The following is a 23,174-nucleotide window of genomic DNA, read 5'->3' as shown; positions in this document are numbered from 1 at the left end:
ATGCTGGTTTGATCCTCCTGTCCCATCCTCTCCTGTGGAAAGGGGTTGCTGAAACAGAAAAGGCAATGAGCAGGGGAAGGGGAGTTTCAACCACATTAGTGAGTCAGAAATTGGGGCCCTGCCATCCAAACTCAGATATCCCATCCATCCGTCTGTCCATCCATCCATCCATCCACTAAATGTTCAGGTAACAGGTCCTCATCTAAGACCTGGCGTAAGGTCCTAGGCGACTCTGTCCTCAACCTTCCTCCAGTCGCTTCTGCTATTTGAGCAGGTACAAAAGTGGTTCATTTCATCTGTATGTGTGTATTCCCACAATCCTCATAGGTCTAGTTCAGCAAATGCAGGAGTGACAGTAAAAGCTTCCTGATGGAAGGAGGGAAAGAATGAAGGAAGGAAAATCATCAAAGGAAGAAAGGAAATTTATATATATCGTGCTGGGAGTATAAATTGGTACACACTCTGAGTGCAATGTAATAATTGAAATGAGAATCCAGGGGAGACATCGCTGCATATGGAAATTTGAATAAAGTTTCCAGGGAAGTGATGCTAATTATCCTCATTTATGTAGAAGTCAAAATGGAAGCCTTACATTTTCCAGGGACATCTCCTAAAACACGCATTTCTTCTGCTTTTTCTTCCACTAAGCCATATAACTTTTTATTTAGCAGAAGATGGCAGCTTTACCTCCCTAGGACTTTCTATTTTTTTTTCTTTTTTCTTTTTTTTGGCCACACTTGGGCATGCAGAAGTTCCCCAGGCCATGGATTAAACCTGCACACAGCACTGACAATGCCAAATTCTTAACTGCTAGGTCACTAGGGAAGTCCCATTTCTGATTTTTGAATCAGAAAAATGAGTTCTTTCCCTTCCAAGGAAAGTAAAGAACAATCTGATTCTCTGTCACCACACCTAGCTGCCTCTTACCTATAGTGTTTGTTTGGGTCCATCAACCTGGTGGGAAGAGAATAGCGATTAGTTCTTGGATTAGCCTAGGACTCAGCAGCTGCCAAATGATATGCCCATGTCCCAGCCCCTCAGCGTCTCCATGGCAGGGGCAGGGGGAGGTCTGTCTGTCTGTGTGCACCCCTGGGTCCTCCCGGCAGTCCCACAAGAAGAGATTTCTGCAAAAGCACTTTGAAAATGCAGGTGCTAAATATGTAAAGAATTTAATTGTGGAATCAAAAGATGTCAGCTTGATTTTTCACAGTACATGTATGTGTTTCTCAAATCTTCACATAACATGAGGTCATTTGCTATCTGCAATTTTGTCCACTGCCAAATTCCATTTCAGAGAAACTTGCAATACCCTGAAAGAGGAATCATTCCTCCCTTTCTTCCAGAACATTTTCTGGACTTTTGTGTTGTTCACAAATAGACAAATGATATTTTTTGAAAAACAAGTGCAAGAGTTCCTGTTGTGGGTCAGCAGTAACGAACTCAACTAGCATCCATGAGGATGCAGGTTCCGCCCCTGGCCTCAGTCAGTGGGTTAAGGATCCAGCATTGCCGTGAGCTGTGGTGTTGGTCACAGACACAGCTCCAATCCCATGTTGCTGTGGCTGTGGCGTACGCTGGAAGCTGCAGCTCTGATTCGACCCATAGCCTGGGAGCTTCCTTATGCTGCAGGTACAGCCCTAAAAAGAAAAATAAAAAAAGCGGTGCAAAGATATTTGAGCTTTAAACGTCCACTCCCCGGGGTTTCCACAACACCGCACCCGTCTTCAGTGCCCACCATACCGCCTATAGAGGGTTGTGTAAAAGCTTGATCCCCACCTTCAGAGTTCATGATCTAACAGAGCACTGTGGCATACACAAATAGTTGTGACATCAGTAGCAGGTGACAGGTGCTAATCTATTTGATAGGTAGAGCTGGGAGTAAGGAAGCATCTGAGAGAGGTAAACAAGCCTTTTAAACAGAATGAAGAGAAAAAGAAAAAGCAAGACACATTCGGGAATCCCTAGTACTGTCTTTCCAGATAATATCTTGTGTTTGTCTTATCCTCTTATTATATCACAGGATCCTGAGGACAGGGACACTCTGGTTCATCACTGAGCTTACAGATAGCAGGTCTTAGGGAATGGTTGCTTGAGCATGGTACTGTCTGTACCATCTCAAGCAAAATTTCAATCTCAAAATCAATACCACCATTTAAAAAAAAAAAACTCAGCAACTTAATTATATGTCTATATAGTTATATATAACATATATTACATATATGGCATGTATATGTGTGTGTGTGTGTATACTCACACATATGCATGTATATGGCATTTTGAACCTTTCCAGAATAAATATTATTTTAGCTCTAGGGGAAAAAAAATGCCTAATTCAGGAGGAGTTCTAGAACACACTCAGAACAAGGAAAGTGGTTTTGTTTACACTCGAGGTACAACTTGAATGCAGGGAGATTTCCAGGCAGTCCCTGCAACAAGAAAAGTGGCTGCTAGAGGGCCCGTTTTTTTTTTGTTTTGTTTTTTTGTTTTTGTCTTTTTGCCATTTCTTGGGCCGCTCCCGCGGCATATGGAAGTTCCCAGGCTAGGGGTCTAATCGGAGCTGAAGCGCTGGCCTACACCAGGGCCACAGCAACGCTGGATCCGAGCCGCGTCTGCAACCTACACCACAGCTCACGGCAATGCCGGATCGTTAACCCACTGAGCAAGGGCAGGGACCGAACCCGCAACCTCATGGTTCCTAGTCGGATTCGTTAACCACTGCGCCACGCCGGGAACTCCAGGGTCATTTTTATGTATAATTGGGTTTCCCTCTTACCAAGTCTAAATAGATAACAGAAGCCTCCTTTTACCAGCAGCCTATCTGATATAGTGATTTAATCATTAACATTATACTTATTGCTAGATTTGGTAGATTTCTCCTTTCTTTCCTAGAATTCATAAGCTCTGGTAGTGCAGAAATATTTGTGAAATCCTTTGATCTGTATCCAGGGACTGTAACTATGTTTGACATCTAGTAGGTGCTTAATAACTATTGACTGAGTGAATGAATGTCTCAAGTTCTATGGTAGATGGACTCTGGGGGCTAAAATGATAAGTAGGGTATAGTCTGCCCCAGGAACCCCATAGTCTAACAAGGACGACAACAATTATTGTAGAATGTGGAAAAGTCATGACAAAGATATGCAAAAAAATCATTTTCTATTATTTGTTACTGTTGTTATTACCTGGAAACAAGAAGTACCAAAAAACAATCAGTTTTTATCACTTGTCCTATCCATTTGTTTTACTAACCTAAATTTCCTAAATTGTCAGGTTCCCAGTAGTAGAGGCTCATGAGAAGCTCCAAACGTGATCTGTGCTTGAGGTTGCACACAGAATAAAAGTGCGCATCAGACTCCCAAGGTCAAAGCCAGTTGTGACATAAGTGCAGACATTGCTGGTTGGCAACCATTTTTCCAGCCTCCTTCCTAGTCTGGTTTCCTTTGGTGTTTCTCTTCCTCCCTCTTTCCTCTTCAAGGCTGGTGTTCCTTAGCTACCTGCACAATCGTGCTGAGGACTTGACTCTGTCTTATCTGCAAGCCCCAACTTCTCTCCAGTGCTTTATAACAAACTGCCTGCTGGATTTCATTGCTCTCTGTCCAGACTGGAATTCATTGTTTCACCCTCCCATTCCCTCTAACAAGAATAATCCCTTCATTTCCATCCATCAGACAAGCCCATGAGCAGTGCTTCCCCAACATATGCTCCACATCCAAAGACTCTCCAAATCCATCAACACTGCTTTCAACCTCTCTTATCCAGGTGCCTCTGCAATCCACTGCTTCAGTCCTCACCTACTGACCATCTTATCTGCAGCTTTTCTCCCCTCCTCTCCTCTGCTGTCCATAGAGAAGTGCTCTTTCTAAAACACAGACATGAATCCATGCAATCAGAACTCTTCAAGGTGGCCCATAGCCTCTTATAACTCCTTTTTTTTTTATGTTTCTGTTTTTTATTTTATTTTTAATTTTTTTAAATTTTTTTTATTTCCCCAATACGTTATTTTTTTTTCTACTGTACAGCAAGATGACCCAGTTACACATGCATGTACACGTCCTTTTTTCTCACATTATCATGCTCCATCATAAGTGACTAGACATAGTTCCCAGTGCTATACAGCAGGATCTCAGTGGGCCCTGGAAATTTCTCAAGTTGCATCTCCCGCCATCCAACTTCATTCCTAAGTTCCCAGGCTTTTTAACCATGTTGCCTAGATTCAGTGCCTGTTTACTGAATGAACCAATAACCCCAGGACTGGGAGGAGGAAGGGCACTTATGTGGGAAATATAACAACGGAAGGCAGGGGCAGGAATCTGTGTGATGTTTTCAAGAGAGGAGATCCGTGGCTCGGAGCTGGGGGGTAGGAGATGTAGCTGGACACACACACACACACGCACGCACGCACGCACCCCTTGCCCTCTGGCCACACCAAACCATTTGAGGTTTCTCTATTACCCTGTGGTTTCACAGCTTCATACCCTTGCCGCCCCCTTGGACCCTCTCTCCCCATCCACTTGGAACACCTGGCAGGCCACCCCCTGGCAAAGTCACCCCTAACCTAACCTCCCTCCAGATCGTCTTTCACACCTGAATGCTAAGACTTAATTGCCAGCCTTATGCTTATTCTAGGTTCAGTAGGTCCCTTCATTCTTTAGTCTCACTCTTCTCGCTGATGTCTGGACTCGTCTGTTTTCTCACTCCTGGGTGACTAAATTGTCCTAACCTTCCTGGCATCCACTCTACCCTGTGCCACCAAACGAATCTTCATAAATCTCAACATGGCCCTTAGCTCCAGTAATATGGGATTTAAACATGGAGGCCTGACTTTTGGGTCCTTCATGTTGCCTACTCACCCCCCACCCCAAATCCAGAATCATGTGTCCACATGTACTTGGCCCTGGTGTGAATCCCTTTTGTTGTGAGGTTTGGTTTTCCCACAGACACGTCCTTCCTCCTCTCCACTCTGGGTTTACTGCTTTGTTCAGTAAGTGCAGATTGCAGCTGGCCATGAACTGGCACTGAGCTAGGTTCCGAGAACATAGAATGCAAAAGATAAAGCATCCTCTGCCCTCAGGGGGCTCTCAGTCTGTGCAAGTATTAGTCACAAAAGCCAACAGTATAAAAAAATTCAATGAAAGAGAAACAGAATTGTTTGGGTAGCTGTCACATTCTACCCAGCCATAAAGATCTATCCAAGTCTATTTTTCATCCAAAAAAATTCTTCCTCTTTTCTGAGCCTTTATAATACTAATTATCCTGTGTCATGCATTTTGTCATTTAATCACATACTGCCTCAGACGGTTATTTAAGCATCTCCTACACATGTGTCCTACTTCCATGGGTGGATTTTAATCATCTTGAGACAAGGCCTCTGCCATCCATGATTTTTATACCAGCTTTATCAGTTTGCACTGGCTGTGTAACAAAATGACCCCCCACCCGCAGACATTGTAGGTTAATAAACACTTATTATTTCTCATCATTTTGTGAGAGCATCATTCATATTCTCTGTAGCTGCTTTCACGCTACAACAACAGAATTGAGTAGTTGTGTCAGCAATCATATGATCCACAAGCCGTAAACACTTACTTTTTGGTCCTTTGAGCCAAAGATTGCTGACCCCTGATCTAAGATAGCCTCGCTTATTTATATGTCCAGCAGTGGGCAGGCTGGTTGGTCCAGGAGGCCTCACCTGGGATGACTCAGCTCTATTCTGTGTGGTCTCTCCTTTTCTGGGAGGCTATCCTGGAATCCTTTATGTGGTGGTGCCAGGATTCCAAAAAGTGCAAGAGGGAGTTCCTGTCAAGGCTTAGTGGTTAACGAGCCTGACTGGTATCCATTAGGACACAGGTTAGATCCCTGGCCTCACTCAATGAGTTAAGGATCCCACGTTGCCATGAGCTATGGTGTAGGTGGCAGATGCGGCTCAGATCTCTCGTTGCTGTGGCTGTGGTGTAGGCTGGCTGCTGCAGCTCCAATTTGACCCCTAGCCTGGGAACCTCCATATGCCATGGGAGTGGCCCTTAAAAAAAAAAGTGCAAGAGCGGGAAAGCCCCAGTGTGCAAGCATTTTTCAAGTCTCTGTTAGCTTCACATTTTTCTGTTGTCCCTTTGGGAAAATTAAGTCCCACAGCTATGCCCAGAGTCTGTCAAGAGGCCTCCCCAGGAACTTGTATTTGGGAAGGGAATTATTGAAGCCTGTCTGGAAAGCTGTCCACCACACCAGCCCTTCATCCCCAGCTTCCATCCCCTAATCTCTGCCCACAGTGCTCAGCATCAGGCACATAGTGGATACTCAGTACATGCTTACAGAATAGGATTAAAAGCATAAATTGGAGTCCCTTTTATGGCTCAGTGGGTTAAGAGCCTGAATAGCATCCCTGAAGATTCAAGTTCGATCCCTGGCCTTGCTCAGTGGGTCAAGGACCCAGCATTGCCATGAGCTGCACGGTAGGCCAGCAGCTGTAACTCCCATTTGACCCCTAGCCAGGGAACTTCCATATGCCACAGGAGTGACTGTAAAAAGGAGAAAAAAGGCATAAATTGACTTTTTGGTGGAAGAGTAAAACAAATAGTTATTGTGTAACTGTCCCTATAGGTCCTGGGATACAGTGATGAACAAACCATACAGCTCTTGCCCTCAGGGAGCTTGCAGCCAAGTTCAGTTCTAAGTATGCTTCCTGCCTAGTTGTGAAGGGGACTTCTCTCTAAGATTCCTGTTATGGAGATTTGGTGTTAGCTCTGACTCCTCCATCCACTTGTAATCCCCTTCTCCTCCCACTGCCTTCTCATTATCTGGACTTAAGCCTGCACACACTTGCCTTAGGTGCCCCCGATTCCAGCCTCTTCCTCCCCCTTCCCTCTGAGCAACACCCACCTTCTGATCCCAAAGCCTCGTTTTCATTGGTTTCCTCCTTGCTCAAAAGCATTGTCTGTCTGCTGACTAGCTCAGACTCTTTAATATCCTAAGCAATCACCTAAACACCATCCCTAAACTCCTCCTTGTCTAGATTCCTTTTGGTTCTCTGAACACACACCGTGCATCCTTATGTGCATTCCCAAACATGCCTTTTGAGATACTACCCAACTGTCAAGGCCAGGCCTAGGTATCACCTCCTCCACGCTGCTTCCCTGATGGCCCCTACTGAAAGTTATTTCCTCTTCTGTACTCACAGGGTGCCAAGTTTGAGATGCAGCTCAAATGGCACATGTTACATACTGTTTGGCATTTGATCCCGCCTCATCCACTTTATGCATTACATCCTCCTTGAGATTAAGGATCAGGTCTTATGGATTTTCATTTCTCTCCGAATGTCTTGCACAAGGGAGACTTCTAGTGAAAGCTTATTTTATGAATAAATTAATAACTGACATTTTTCCATTTCCAAACACTTTTACCTGCTGTATTTCTAAGAAGCCATTAACTTTAATATTTTAATGTACCACTAAGAAAGAAAAAATACTAGTGAAATGCTTATCATAACCACAATGAGATATCACCTTATACCTATCAGAATAGCTATCATCAAAAAGACAAATAAGGAGTTCCTGTTGTGGTACAGCAGAAATGAATCTGATTGTTATCCATAGGATGAAGTTTCGATCCCTGGCCTTTCTCAGTGGATCAGGGATCTGGCATTGCCATGAGTTGTGGTGTAGGTCACAGACATGGCTTGGGTCTGGTTGCTATGGCTGTGGTGTAGGCTGGCAGCTATAGCTCTGATTCAACCCTACCCTGGGAATTTCCATATGCCACTAGTTCGCCCCTAAAAAGCACAAAGAAAGAGGGAAAAAAAGACAAAAAAATAACAGGAGTTCCCTCTGTGGTGCAACAGGATCAATGGCATCTTGGGAGCACTGGACGCAGGTTCAATCCCCAGCCTGGCACAGTGGGTTGAGAATCTGGCATTGCCACAGTTGCATCAGCAATCACAACTGCAGCTCAAATCTAATCCCTGACCTGGGCCCTCCATGTGCACAGGGCAACCAAAAAAGAAAAAGAAAAAAAAAAAGACAAATGACAAGTGTGGTTGGGAGTTCCCTTTGTGGCTTAGTGATAACAAACCCGACTAGTATCCATGAGGATGTGGGTTTGATCCCTGGCCTTGCTTAGTGGATTAAGAATCCGCATTGCTGGGAGCTACAGTATAGGTCGCAGACGGGCTTGACTTTCATTGCTGTGGCTCTGGTGTAGGCCAGCAGCTGCAGCTCCGATTCAACCCCTAGCCTGGGAACTTTTATATACCACATGAGTGGCCCTAAAAAGCAAACAAACAAAGTATGGGTAAATATATGGAGAAAGAAAGATATGTGCTCTGCTGGTGGGATTGTAAAAATCAATGCAGCCACTGTGAAAAACAGAATGGTGTTTTCCCAAAAAATTAAAAAATGAAATTGCCATACAATCCAGCAGTTCTACTTACCTGAGTATTTACTGAAGAAAACAAACACTAATTCAAAAAGATATATGTACCCATACCTTCATTGCAACATTACTCACAGTAGTCAAGGTGTGGAATCAACCTGAATGTCCATCGATAGATGAATGGAAAAGAAGACACAAACACACACACACACACACACACACACACACACACACTTAACTATTGCTCGACCATAGAAAAAGAATGAAATAGTGCCATTTTCGACAACATGGATGGACCTAGAGAGTATTATGCTAAATGAAGTAAATCAAAGAAAGACAAGTACCATGTGATCTCACTTATATGTGTAATCTGAAAGACAAACAGAGACAGACTTACAGATACAGAGAGCAAACAGGTGGTTGGGGTGTGGGGTAGGCAAACTAGGTGAAGGAGATGAAGAGATACAGACTTTCAGGTATAAAATAGAGACGTCACAAGGATATATGGCATAAGGAATGTAGTCAGTAATACTGATATAATTTTGTAAGTTGGAAGACTTGCAGTGGTGATCATTTCATAATGTATTTGACTGTTGGATCACTATGTTGTACACCTTAAACTGACATAATGTTTTATGTCAACTATACTTGAACTAAAAGAAATACCAAACTATAATAAGCTATCAATTTTAAAATATATCCTAATTTCTGAAACATTGTTATGTGGGAAAGCTTATATCCTAAATATGCAGAATAGTAAATCCAATTCAGATTAATACAGGTATCCAATTAGATATTTATAAAATGCCTAAACGGGCCAGGCATTAAAATTTCATAATAATCATATACGAGAGGTTGGGTGCTTAGAAGTATTCCTGTTTCACAGAGGAAAAAGTTAAATAAAGTTCAAAGAGGCTTCGATACTTATTCAGAGTGAAACAAATACTGTAAATAAGAGCTCCAAGTCATATGGCTGAGACCTAGCTACCTTCCTAAAATCACCTGTGGATATCGAAACCCTTAAGTCAGCTCTAGGTCTAATTATCAACATGTACCGTTTTTTTGTTCTTTTCAAATTATATGCACATCAGTTGGCCTTTCAATTTGTTTTTCCCAGCTGTATTGTTTTGTCACATTGCCCCAGGAACATCCTGTTACTTGACATAACATAATGTAATAGGATCTGATATTTCCTGCTGCTTAGCAAAAATTAGAATGATTGTTGGATACTTAGATTTTCTTGGGTAGTAATTAGCAGGCAGAATCTCTCACACACACATCCATAGGAGCTTCTCAGCCATCCATTAGCCCCAAAATAGTAGAAGGCTTTCCAAACCCAGCACTTCACTTAATTAATTCCTTCGTCTGACTACCTCCTTTTGGATTTTCAGTAGCACTCTCAGAATGTATAGTTAAGAGATAAAGCATTTTCTAATTAGTAAGTTTTGGTATTAGAAGGAATTGGTATGTGCAAATTTTGTCTTATGTAGATACCAAGTTGATTTATTAGAACAGGAACACTGAAAACTCTTTCCTATATATGTCTTCTTGTATTTTCATTTTATCTGGATTGCAAGGTGAAATAAGAAAAACACAAGCGAAAGAGTCTCCCCAGATCAGCAGGAACGGAAGGGTGCTCAAGTTTTGGCAGAGTCAGTTCAGCCTTTGATCTGTCCAAGGGAGATGTGTTGAAAATCCCCTCACTGTTCTCAGGATTACTCAGACTTTATTTGAGTAGCTTGTCGATTTCTTGTCACTATACTTTAAAAAAAAAAAAAAAAAAAAAAAAGCGGTTGGAGAAAGGAGAAAAAAGTCAGGAAGACTAGCCAAAAATACAAAATAAGATCTGTGCAGGAAAATTAAGAGAAAGAGGTTATTTAACTTGGAGAAGAAAAAGTGAAGTTAATTTCTATCTCCAAATACCTAAGGGTTGGGGGGGGGCGGTGAAAAAAAATGATTCAGCTATACCTTATGACAACTAAGCACAGACTAAGAGGAAACTTCAATTTGTGTTGGACGCACTACATGGTGACAAAGTTCTAGAAGTGATTCCCAAAGGATAGCACAGAGAGGTATCCATCCTAAGATTTTAGGATTCATTTGCCTAAGTTGTACAGGACCCCAAATTCGAAATTCTCTTGGAGTTCCCATTGTGCCTCAGTGGAAACAAGTCTTACTAGTATCCGTGAGGATGCAGGTTTGATCCCTGGCCTCGCTCAGTGGATTAAGAATCCAGCATTGCTATGAGCTGTGGTGTAGGTTGCAGACGCAGCTCGGATCTGGTGTTGCTGTGGCTGTGGCGTAAGTCAGCAGCTACAGCTCCAATTGGACCCCTAACCTGAGAACCTCCATATGCTGTGGGTATGGCCCTAAAATTAAAAAGTATAAATAAGAAACTCTCTTAAGGCCCCTTTATCACAAGATTGCATAGTCCCCAAGTCCTTATATAAATATATAAGGACTAGACTGTGTCCCGTGGGTGGGTGTGACTCATACCATGCACATGTTCCATGTCACATCTTAAAAGACTTTGGGGCACTTAGCTTTTTCATGAATGTTGCTCCTGAAAATATCCCCTTTCTTTTTTGTATGATTACTCAGTATTCAGTCTTTCCTATGGGCATATAAAATATTTAATATCAGTCAATGGAAAAAACCTTTCTTATGCCACACCCTCCTCTAGTTTCTACCTTACTTTATGGCTCCCTTTCACACAGAATGTCTTAAACTTCTTGTTTATAGGTATTATTTCATCTGACTGTACTACTCCACCAAAACTGTTTGTATCAAAGACACCAATGACCTCCTTGTTGCCTCATCTTCTTCAGCTTCTCAACAGCATCAGAGTCAACCACTCCCTCCTTCCTAAAATCCACTATTCTCTGGGACTGCATGACAGCACCTTCTCCTGGATTTTGTTCCTTATTGGTGCTGACTGCAGTCTTCTCCTCTGCTCAGTGTCTGAATTGGTGTACCCTGGGACACAGCCCTGAGCCTCATCTTTCTCTCTCTGCACTTGCACTTGATGTCTCATCTCTTCCCCAGACTTCATGATGCTAACTTCTCAATTCATATCTCCATCCCTGATCTCTTCCCCAAATATCAGGCTCACATATCCAGTGGTGTATATGACATTTCCACTTGGATTTTGGATAATCATTTCAAACTTAAGATATCCAAGATGGAATTTTGACTGCCAGCTTTAGATTTTCAAACAAGGAAACAAACCACCATGAGTGAAAATCAGCACAAGCAACAAGTAATACATTGATTACTTGGACTTTAGATGAATTATCAGATTAAAAAAACAAAAAGACTACCTCTATATTTTTAAGTTAAAGATAGAATACAGAAATTATCAAGCAACAATAGGCTATTAATTGCCAGACACTTCTGAAAAGAACCAGTGAGAATTTTTTTTTTCATTATAGCTGGTTTACAATGTTCTGTCAATTTTCTACTGTACAGCTTGGTGACCCAGTTACACATACAAATATACATTTTTTTTTCTCACATTATCATGCTCTATCTTAAATGACTAGATATAGTTCCCAGTGCTATACAGCAGGATTTCATTGCCTATCCATTCCAAAGGCAATAGTCTGCATCTATTAACCCCAAGTTCCCAATCCATCCCACTCTCTCCCCCCTCCCCCTTGGCAACCACAAGTCTATTCTCCAACTCCATGATTTTCTTTTCTTTTTTTTTCTTCTTCTTTTTTTTTTTTTTTTTGGTCTTTTTGTCTTTTCTAGGGCCATACCCTCAGCATATGGAGGTTCCCATGCTAGAGGTCCAATCAGAGCTGTAGCTGCCAGCCTACGCCAGAGCCACAGCAATGCAGGATCCGAGCTGCATCTGCGACCTACATCACAGCTCATGGCAACACCAGATCCTTAACTCACTGAGCGAGGCCAGGGATCAAACCCGCAGCCTCACAGTTCCTAGTTGGATTTAACCACTGAGCCACAGCAGGAACTCCCATGATTTTCTTTTCTGTAGAAAGATTCATTTGTGCCATATATTAGATTCCAGATATAAGTGATATTATATGTTATTTGTCTTTCAAGGAGAACTTTAAAAAATGAATTTTTTAAAAAAAGACTAACAAAAGAAAGTGGATATGCTCATTTGTAATGGATGAATTCATGAACTGCAAAGTAGACTAACATAGTTTCGTACAGTAGAGCACCATAGATGAGGAAATGACAATATAAGGAAGAGAGGTTAATACTATGGAGGGCAGAATAAGAAAGACTAACATAAGCCAGTTCAGAGTCACAAAGGGAAAAAAATATGCAGGATGGAGGTGAGACAATGAAGAATTTATGTCTGAGTTGTCCAAATGAAATGACAAATTTGGATTCATGGATATAGGAAGCAGTGTATGTACTAAGCAGACAAGTTTTAAAAAGGCATATGTAACCTTTTACAATGTGGCAAAATAGAGGATCAATGAAGACAAAGGCTTTATTCTTAAAAAGAGCCATAGTTATATGCACCCTGTGGTATATGGGCTGACTGGCCAACGGGGACCGGCTGTATAGTACCAGGAACTCCACCCAATATTCTGTGATAATCTTTATGGAAAAAGAATCCGAAAGAGAATGGATGTGTATATACATGTAATGAATCACTTTGCTGTACAACAGAAATTAACACATGTAAATCAACTATACTCTAATGAAACTTTAAAAAAATTTTTCAAATAAAAGGAGCCATAGGAGTTCCTATTGTGGCTCAGCAGTATTGAACCCAACTAGTATCCATGAGGATGTGGGTTCGATCCCTAGCTCCACTCAGTGGGTTAAGGAACCGGCATTGCTGTGAGCTGTGGTGTAGGTTGCAGACATGGCTCGGATCCTACACTGCTGTGGCTATGGCTGTGGTGTATGTCAGCAGTTGCAGCTCTGATTTGACCTCTAGCCTGGGAACTTCCACATGCCACAAGTTCAGCCGTAAAAAGAAAAAAAAAAAAAAAAAAAAAAAAGGAGCTACAGAGAAAACTCAGAACTCAGATCACATTCACCAAAGAACAATATTTAGACTGATAGCAGTCTTCTCAACAGCAACAGTTGAAGCTGGGAGACAGTGAAAATATTTTCAAGGTTCTGAGAGAAAATGACTTTCAACCTAAAATTGTGTATGCAGCAAAAATAACTTTCAGAAATGAGAATTGATATACTTTTTTCATAAGAGGAAAATCTGTAAGAGTTTACCACTAGAAGACTTGCATTGAAGGAATTTCAAAAATATATTTTAGAAAGAAACACAGGGGAGTTTCCTGGTGGTTCAGTGGGTTAAGGGTCCCCTGTTGTCACAGCTGTAGCTCAAGTCACCGCCATGATGCAGGTTCAGTTCCTGGCTCCAGAACATCCACATGCCATGGGCATAGCCAGAGAGAGAGAGAAGGAAGGAAGAAAAGAAAGAAAGGAAAAAAAAGGATGGAAGACAGGGATTGCCAAAGAAAACTCTGAGATACAAGAAGAAATGACAAGCAAAGAAATTGGTAAACATGTAGGTAAATCTAAACAAATATTGTTGGTTTGAAATAATAATGTCTAAGATAAAGGAAAAGATAAACTAAAATACTGGGTAGAGAGTTCCCATCCTGGCTCAGTCATAACGAACCCAACTGGTATCCATGAGAACACAGGTTCGACCCCTAGCCTTGCTCAGTGGGTTAAGCATCTGGCATTACCTTGAGCTGTGGTATAGGTCGCAGATGTGGCGCAGATCCCAAGTTGCTGTGGCTGTGGTGTAGGCTGGCAGCTACAGCTCTGGTTGTACCCCTAGCCTGGGAACCTCCATATGCCGCTGGCGTGGCCCTAAAAAGACAATAAATAGATAGATAAATAGATAAATAAAGAAATAAATAAAATACTGGATAAAACTTCACATTTACAAGATGGAGATATCAGGGTTAGCACTTTAAGGTCCTTTTTTTTGCTCTGAATGAGATTATGGTATTAATTTTAGATTTCAAGTTTAACTATTAAAAGACTAGAAGTGGTGAGTTCCCTGGTGGCTCATCGGGTCAAGGATCTGGTGTTATCACTGCTGTAGCTCAGGTCACTCCTATGGCACAGGTTCCGTCCCAGGCCTGGGAATTTCTATATGCCACAGGAGTAGCCCCCCCAAAAATAAAAAAATTTTTAAAAAGAATAGAAATGGTATATAACTTCCAAGTCTGTTTTTTTTTTAAGTCAAACAAGAATTAAAACAAGAATAAAGTATAAAAAAAGTAGGACAAATAAAAAGCAAAAATAAGATTATAGAAACAAATACAAGTATATCAGCAGTCACAATACATGTAAACTTTCTGGCTAAAAGATAGATAACAGTAAAGGTAAGATTTTTTTAAAGTAATATTAATTCAGCTCTACAGCGCTAGAAAAGACACCCCTAACATGCAAGGACAAAATAAAGAGATGGAAAAGTATATTCCAGCAAATACTGCTTAAAAGGAAGCTAGTGTAGCTTTATTGATACCAGTCAAAATAGACTTTAAGACAACATTATTTGCATAGGAAACTATATTCAATATCTTGTAATAACGTAAAATTTAAAAATATTTATATATATATATATATATAAATATATATATATATATATAACTGAATCACTTTGCCGTACACCAGAAACTAACATAACATTGTAAATTGACTATATTTCAATTTAAAAATAAAGATGGAGTTCCCTTCGTGGCTCAGCAGTTAACAAACCCGACTAGGAACCATGAGGATGCAAGTTCGATCCCTGGCCTTGCTCAGTGGATTAAAGATCTCATCTTGCTGTGAGCTGTGGTGTAGGTTGCAGACTCGGCTCGGATCCTGCGTTGCTGTGGACGTGGTATAGCTGGCAGCTATAGCTCCGATTCGTGACCCCTAGCCTGGGAACCTCCACATGCCTCAGGTGCAGCCCTAGAAAGCAAAAAAAAAAAAAACAAACAAACAGGGAGTTACCATTGTGGCTCAGCAGGTTAAGAAACAGACTAGTATCCACAAGGATGTGGGGTCCTTCCCTGGCCTTGCTCAGTAAGTTATGGATCCTGAGTTTCCACAAGCTGTGGTGTAGGTCATAGATGCAGCTTGGATCCCACATTACTGTGGCTGTGGTGTAGACAGGCAGCTGCAGCTCCAATTTGACCTCTAGCCTAGGAACTTCCATATGCCACAGGTGTAGCCCTAAAAAGAGAAAATAAAATAAAATTTTAAAAAGAAAGAAAAAAAAAGACAACATCATTAAGGATAGAGAGAGCACTACATATTGATAAAAGTTTGAATTCACTGGAAAAGGCATAACATATCTAAAATAGCCTCAAAATATAAAAAACAGAAATTGATAAAACTATAGAGAAATTTCTCATGTTTCTTAAAGTTATTGCTCAGTGAAGCAGACAACAAATAATTAGTAAAGATATAAAATTTTGGCAGCAGAACTAAGTATCTTGATTCATGCACTTAAGGATTTTGCACCAAACCCAATTAGAATACATGTAATCTTCATAAGGAATAGTTATAAAAATTGACCCCATACTTAGCCACAAAACAAGTCTCACCAGATTTCCAAGAATCACTATAATAATGAGCACATTCTCTGATCATAATAAAATTAAATTAGAAGTTGATAACTAAAAGATAACCCCCCATAAAATTCCCCTTATATTTGGAAATTTTGAAACATTTCTAAATAACTCATTGATCAAAGATATCATAATGGAAATTTTTAAATACTTAGATTTGAATGATAATGAAAATATTACAAATCAAAACTTGTGATGGAGTTCCCATTGTAGCTCAGCAGTAATGAACCAGACTAGTATCCATGACGGCAGCAGGTTCCATCCCTGGCCCCACTCGGTGGGTTAAGGATCCGGCCGGCATTGCCATGAGCCGTATCGGCTTGGATCCCAGATTGCTGTGGCTGTGGCTGTCGCCAACAGCTGCAGCTCCAAATCAGTCCTTAGCCTGGGAACTTCGGTATGCTGCGGTGTGGCCCAAAAAAGACGAAAAGAAAAAAAAAATTGACAAATGGTAACATCGTAAAGGTTAGTTGGCCATGCAGAATCTAAAACCGTATCAGGGAGTTCCCGTCGTGGTGCAGTGGTTAACGAATCTGACTAGGAACCATGAGGTTGCGGGTTCGATCCCTGCCTTGCTCAGTGGGTTGACGATCCGCCATTGCCGTGAGCTGTGGTGTAGGTTGCAAACTCGGCTCGGATCCCACGTTGCTGTGGCTCTGGCGTAGGCTGGTGGCTACAGCTCCGATTGGACCCCTAGCCTGGGAACCTCCATATGCCACAGGAGCGGCCCAAAAAATAGCAAAAAGACAAAAAATTTAAAAAAAATTTAAAATAAAACCATACCAATGAGCTTTTCATACTCCATTACATTAAAATTCATTGATCTCATTTGCATATTGAATAGATCAAAAGCATGGACCAAAGCATGATTTTTTAAGGCCATGATTAGTTCTTTGGAAAATATTGGTTTACTGAGATATAGATCTTCAGAATGGGGACACATTTCTTTTTACAATGTTCAAAAGATTTATGTATTAAAATTAACACCATTCTCATTAGAAAAGTTCTTAGAGGAGTTAACGAACCCAGCTAGGATCCATGAGGACACGAGTTTGATTCCTGGCCTCCATCAGTGGGTTAAGGATCTGGGGTGCCGTGAGCTGTGGTGTAGGTTGCAGACACGGCTCAGATCCTGCATTGCCGTGACTGTGGCCTAGGCCGGCAGCTACAGCTCTGATTGAAGCCCTAGCCTGGGAACCTCCACATGCCTCGAGTGCAGCCCTAAAAGCCTAAAAGTGGCCCTTTGACTTTTAGGGCCGCACCCGAGGCATATGGAGGTCCCCAGGCTAGTGGGTGAATCGGAGCTGCAGCTGCCGGCCTATATAGCACAGCCACAGCAACGCCAGATCTGAGCCTCATCTGTGACCTACACCACAGCTGGTGGCAACATAGGATCCTTGACCCACTGATCGAGGCCAGGGATCAAACCTGCAACCTCATGGTTCCTAGTCAGATTCATTTCCACCACGCACTGATGGGAACTCCAGAAAAGTTCTTGGAACATTTAAAAACTGAAGATAAATAGTTTTTAAAAACCTGATTTTTAGAGGCTTGAATTTTATCATTGACAACAAATTCTGCCAGTTGTTTTCCTTGAATTAACAGCTCACCTTTTTCATTTTCAAGAAAGTATCTGCCAGATACCTAAATCTGAATAAGCATAGTTTGTCAGGCATTCTTTTGAGTAAAAATATTGTTCCATGAAAGCGGATCATTCAACTTGCAACTCAGACAGTCCTACAGATATTTTTCTGTGAGACAACAGTCATACCTCGGGGGTACAACAAAAGTTCTTTATGCAAATGTTTCACACAGAATGTTGAAATGACACGTACTCAGATGTTGAGATTTAACATTTAATACAAGTAATAATTCTTCCTGCTTGATCAAGTCCATTTTTAAGTGAAACTGACATTTAGCTTCCCTATGCCGGTCTGGTGGTAAAGAACTAACACAGTTGGTGCCACTGCCTTGTGTCCATCTGAGGAACCATCAGTTTTGCCCACCGTTAAATTTGCACCTTCAATACAAATGTCAGCCTGGGAAAAGGACAAATAGCACCTTAGTATTATTATGAAAGTAGTAGTGACTTCATTGACTTCTTGAAAGGGTCTCAGAATCCCCAGGGGTTCCACAGACCACCCTGAGATCAGTTACCATAGACCTTCGTAGTCTCTCTACTTCTTATCATTCAGATCTCAGTTTAAATGTCACCACCTGCGAGAGCCCGATTCTACGTAGCCCCCAGTGACTCCCTAACAAATCACCCCATTTTGCTTTCATCACAGCATTTCTCACTACTTGATAGTGTACCTTTTATTTCTATATGTGTTTGGTAACTGTCTCCCCCGACTGGAATATAAGACCTAAGCCTGTAGGAGCCTTGTCTATCATGTTCAATATAGTAACTATGTCTTCAAGACCTAAAATAGTATTTGGCACCTAATTGCTGGATAAATGTTTGAGGAATGGTTGAATCACATTGAGATGGGCCACTGGGACTTGGGATTCTCATCATTTCTCACCCAGATGGTCTCATAGCTGTAAATAGCTACTTTGCGCTCACTCTAGATTCTGTGGCTATAACGGAGGGCACTTTGGAGTTCCACATTTCACATGTATTAACTCAGTCCTCACAAGAACCCTGAAAGCCAGTACGCATGTCCTTCAGCTTCCTCCCAGGTGAGACAGTAGCTCAATGGATGCACATAAAGACATACTCAGAAGAATTGCTCGGGGTGCCAAGGTTTCAAGAACTGGCTGCCAGTGATGAGGCAGTAGTCATTCAGAAAGTGTGTTTGGTAGAGGGAATTTTTTAAATAATTAAAATTGAAACTCTGAAGTTATAACAAATGAGCAGCAAATTTTCAAAATTAACTTCTTTGCACATTTTAGAAATGTTTACTTCAACCTTTGATTCCCAAGAAACCGTCGTGTTTCTTCAGTCTTTGGCCCCCAAGTTCATGGTCTTTCATAGGAACTGTAGCAATGGCAGATGAGCATGTAGTTTTCATGTTACACTCATACCAAAGATCTCTCCTTTGCCCTGCTTCCTGGCTGGAACCAGTAAATAGAGTAACGTGTGATAACATGCATGTCAGCCAAGGACTTAAACCTGAACCTAATCTCAGCTATTACATCTTTACTTCGTAGATTATGCCACCAAGAAGCTGTAACTAAATCTTCAGGGGTCACACAAAAGTCAGCAGTGAGCATGGAATATGAGTCAAGCCTGATATTGTCTAGACAGATGCTCTGTGTGCTTTAGGTTTTATGTGTAATCTTTAATACCAAGGGGAGATTTACCAAGAGTCTTTCAAGGGAGCTCCTAGACTAGCCCACTAGACACCAAGAGATATGGAGCTTTGGCAGTCAGTTCCCTAGGATTCTGTTTCCTGGCCCTGAAATCTCTAACTTTTACAAAATAAAATGGAGTGCCAATGTTCTGTCCAGGTTGTGTTTGTAAAGGCTGCTTGTGAGAACTCAGGGCCAGCTTACCTGCAGGGGCTAGTGCTATGACTATGGTAAGCACTTGGCAGGGCCTTTCTTTTCACATGTCTGAAAGTCTGCAATTATCTATATATGTAATTCATTCTCAATTAGAATAGAAATACTCCTGGGAACATCAAAAGAGGCTAAAAGTCAGTCTAAACTTTCCGAAAACTAATATGAGCTCTAAACACACAGAGGTTCTCAGCTTTACCAAAGACACTAGAGGGTGAGAAGAATAGAAGGGAGGAAGAAGAGATTTGGGAAAATGGGGTGCAAAGTAAGGGGTACTGTCCAGCAGAAGAGAAGCAATATCCAGAAGACAGAGGGATGGGAGGGGGACTTCTTTGGAAGAGCCTTTGCTGGCTTGTCTTTCTGAGGGTGGAGTACAGTAAGTCTCACCAGCAATGGGAGAGGAACCTGTCTGTCTAAACCACAGAACATCCCACTACCCCTAGACCCAATAACTTCCTCAAAGCACCCAGAGGAAAACAGTTCGTAGCAACAACATGGCCAATTTGTTCAAGGCCTGGGCTTGGCCTCTGCTAATGACTTGTTTGGTCTTAAGGTCACCATTGCTTTCATTCTTGTAATTATAGTGTGTAAAAACCAATCACATAACCACCCCTGAGGCACAGTAAGTGAAATATTTGCAAAGTGTATAAAGGGATATTCTAATATGCTGTTTTCTTGAATTTTTTAACCCAAATTCCCTAGAGGGCTGACTCACATTTCTTGGGTACATCCCCACCAGCAACAGTGTCTGTAGTTTGTGATCAAAGACAAGAGGTAAGGCAGGAAACCTCTTTAAGACATGTGTCTCCCACTCCCAGTTCATGCATGCCCACCATGGGGAATCACTGCTCTGGTGTGTTTCATATGAATTTCTTCTCCCCATAGTCTCTACTTCTCTTGGAACTTTATTTGACCCATTAGAGAGTTCTTATTAATCTTCTTTTTTGTTTGTTTGTTTTTGTTTTCATATCTGTTGAGACCCTGCCATGCTTCTGAAGTTGAAGCACCAAGCCATAACAATGTAGGGCTGCTGGATGGACCTAGAGAGTAACATATTAAGTGAAATAAGTAAGTCAGACAGAGGAAGACAAATGTTACATGATATTACTTACATGTGGAATCTTAAAAATAATACAAATAAATCTATTTACAAAACAGAAACCTACTCACAGTCATAGAAAACAAACTTACGGTTACTAAAGAGGAAAGGAAGAGGAAAGAGGATAAATTAGGGGTATGGGAGTAACAGATACACACTACTATATGTAAAGTAGATAAGCAACAAGAACCTACTGTATAGCACAGGGAATAATGTTCAATATCTTGTAATAACCTAGAATAGAAAATAATCTTTAAAAAATTATATATATATAACTATATACATCGTGTTATATATATATATATATATATAACTGAATCACTTTGCTCTACACCTAAAACTAAGACAATATTGCAAATCAACTATCCTTCAATTTTATTTATTTATTTATTTTAGTTTTCGAAAAATTTTGTTGATGTATAGTCAGCTTACAATGTTGTATTAATTCTTTTTTTTTTTTTTTGTCTTTTTGTCTTTTGTCTTTTTGTTGTTGTTGTTGTTGTTGTTGTTGCTATTTCTTGGGCCGCTCCCGCGGCATATGGAGGTTCCCAGGCTAGGGGTTGAATTGGAGCTATAGCCACCGGCCTACACCAGAGCCACAGCAACACGGGATCCGAGCCGTGTCTGCAACCTACACCACAGCTCACGGCAACGCCGGATCGTTAACCCACTGAGCAAGGGCAGGGACCAAACCCGCAACCTCGTGGTTCCTAGTCGGATTCGTTAACCACTGCGCCACGACGGGAACTCCCTGTTGTATTAATTCTGCTGTACAACAAAGTGATGCAGTTATACATGTATACACATATCTGTTCTTTTTCAGATTCTTTTCCCATGTAGGTTATCACAGAATATCGAATAGAGTTCCCTGTGCTTTACGGCAGGTCTCCATTGACCATCCCTGCCACGATAGTGTGCATATGCCACTCCGAAAGCCCCAGTCCATCCCTCCCCCACCTTTCCCCTTTGGTAACCTTAAGCTTGTTTTCAAAGTCTGTGAATCTGTTTCTGTTTCATAAATAAGTTCGTCTGTATCTTTTTTGAAGATTCCACACATAAGCGATATCATCTGATATTTGTCTTTCTCTGTCTGACTTCACTTGGTGTGATAATCTCTGGGTCCATCCATGTTGCTGCAAATGGCATTATTTCATTCTTTTTTTATGGTGGAGTAGTATTACATTGTATATCTACACATCACATCTTCTTTATCCATTCATCTGTTGATTGATACTTAGGTTGTTTCCATGTCTTGGCTGTTGTAAATAGTGCTGCTATGAACATTGTGGGGCATGTATCTTTTCGAATTATGATTTCTCCAGATATATACCCAGGAGCTAGAGTTCTATTTTTAGTCATTGAGAAATCTCCATACTGTATACTTCAATTTAAAAATGTGAAAAAACTGGTGTTCCTGTCCTGGAGCAGCGGAGACGAATCCAACCAGGAGCCGTGAAGTTGCAGGTTCAATCCCTGGCCTTGCTCAGTGGATTATCTGGCATTGCCATGGGCTGTGGTGTAGGTCGCAGACACAGCTCAGATCTGGCTTTGATGTGGCTGTGGTGTAGGCTGGCAGCTACAGCTCTGATTGGACCCCTAGCCTGGGAATCTCCATATGTGGCAGGTGCAGCCCTAAAAGGCCAAAAAAAAAATTTTTTTTAAGTGAAAAATAATTTAAAAAAAATTTTTTAAATGTAGGGCTTCCCACAGGCTGGCAATATACAGGTGATGGCATAGACCATCTTTGGAAATGCTAGTGATCACAGTCATGTTTTCATATTAATATTAAAAGCCTTGGTTACCTGATACCCAAATTCTCTTGATTGCCATTAACAATCATGCCTAAACTCACTTGGAGACCTAACTGGGAAGATTCTAATATTTCTTTTTTTTTTTTTTTTTTTTTTTTTGTCTTTTGTCGTTGTTGTTGTTGTTGTTGCTATTTCTTGGGCCGCTCCCGCGGCATATGGAGGTTCCCAGGCTAGGGGTCCAATCGGAGCTGTAGCCACCGGCCTACGCCAGAGCCGGGATCCAAGCCGCGTCTGCAACCTACACCACAGCTCACGGCAACGCCAGATCGTTAACCCACTGAGCAAGGGCAGGGATCGAACCCGCAACCTCATGGTTCCTAGTCGGATTCGTTAACCACTGTGCCACGACGGCAACTCCGTTTCTAATATTTCTGATCGATTCATTTCTGAATCTCCATAAAGTTGATCTTTTTCACAAAAGCATCAAGAAGAGCTTGATGCCCCAGTCCCCTTGGATGATAAAACTGTAGCCCATCTAATCCTCAGGGCAGAGCTTCCGTGCTCCCCTCTTGTATCTCTCATAAGCGTCCTGTCTTAATAAATCTATTTCTTGCCTATCAAAAAAAAAAAAGATTTTGGTGAATCTATTCTCTAGCAACCTTCCCCACAGTACTATCTCTGTTGATATTTCTTAGAGCCATCCAGGAAAGTCTGGTGCTTTTTATATTTTGCTGCATAGAAATTTGAAAATAGCCACTATCTCAGGAGGAGGTGTACCACATTCATCTTTGTATACCCAGCATCAGGCTTAGGAGGGAAAGCCTAGCTAGGGATCTACAAATATCAGTTGACTCTTCCTTGCAAGTTTTAGTTGAT

The 23,174-nt window shown here is 41.4% G+C and overlaps 1 protein-coding gene and 1 long non-coding RNA gene across 11 annotated transcripts in view; both read left to right on the top strand.

The window, feature by feature from the left end:
- BACH2 (BTB domain and CNC homolog 2) overlaps window positions 1-23,174 on the top strand; it is a 379,609-nt gene that overhangs the window by 231,518 nt on the left and 124,917 nt on the right. The gene's annotated exons all lie outside the window — the stretch shown is intronic.
- On the top strand, window positions 9,876-13,930 carry LOC146406106 (uncharacterized). The gene is made up of 2 exons (XR_014806017.1): window positions 9,876-10,558; window positions 12,278-13,930. It is a non-coding gene; the product is annotated as an uncharacterized LOC146406106 (long non-coding RNA).

This window comes from Sus scrofa, chromosome 1, assembly GCF_054392235.1.
Source record: "Sus scrofa isolate SSC_HxYL_T2T_F1_AM1 chromosome 1, Sscrofa_HxYL_maternal_Yorkshire_Landrace_v2.0, whole genome shotgun sequence".
Lineage (NCBI taxonomy): Eukaryota > Metazoa > Chordata > Mammalia > Artiodactyla > Suidae > Sus > Sus scrofa.
This window is presented reverse-complemented; position numbering and strand designations above follow the sequence as displayed.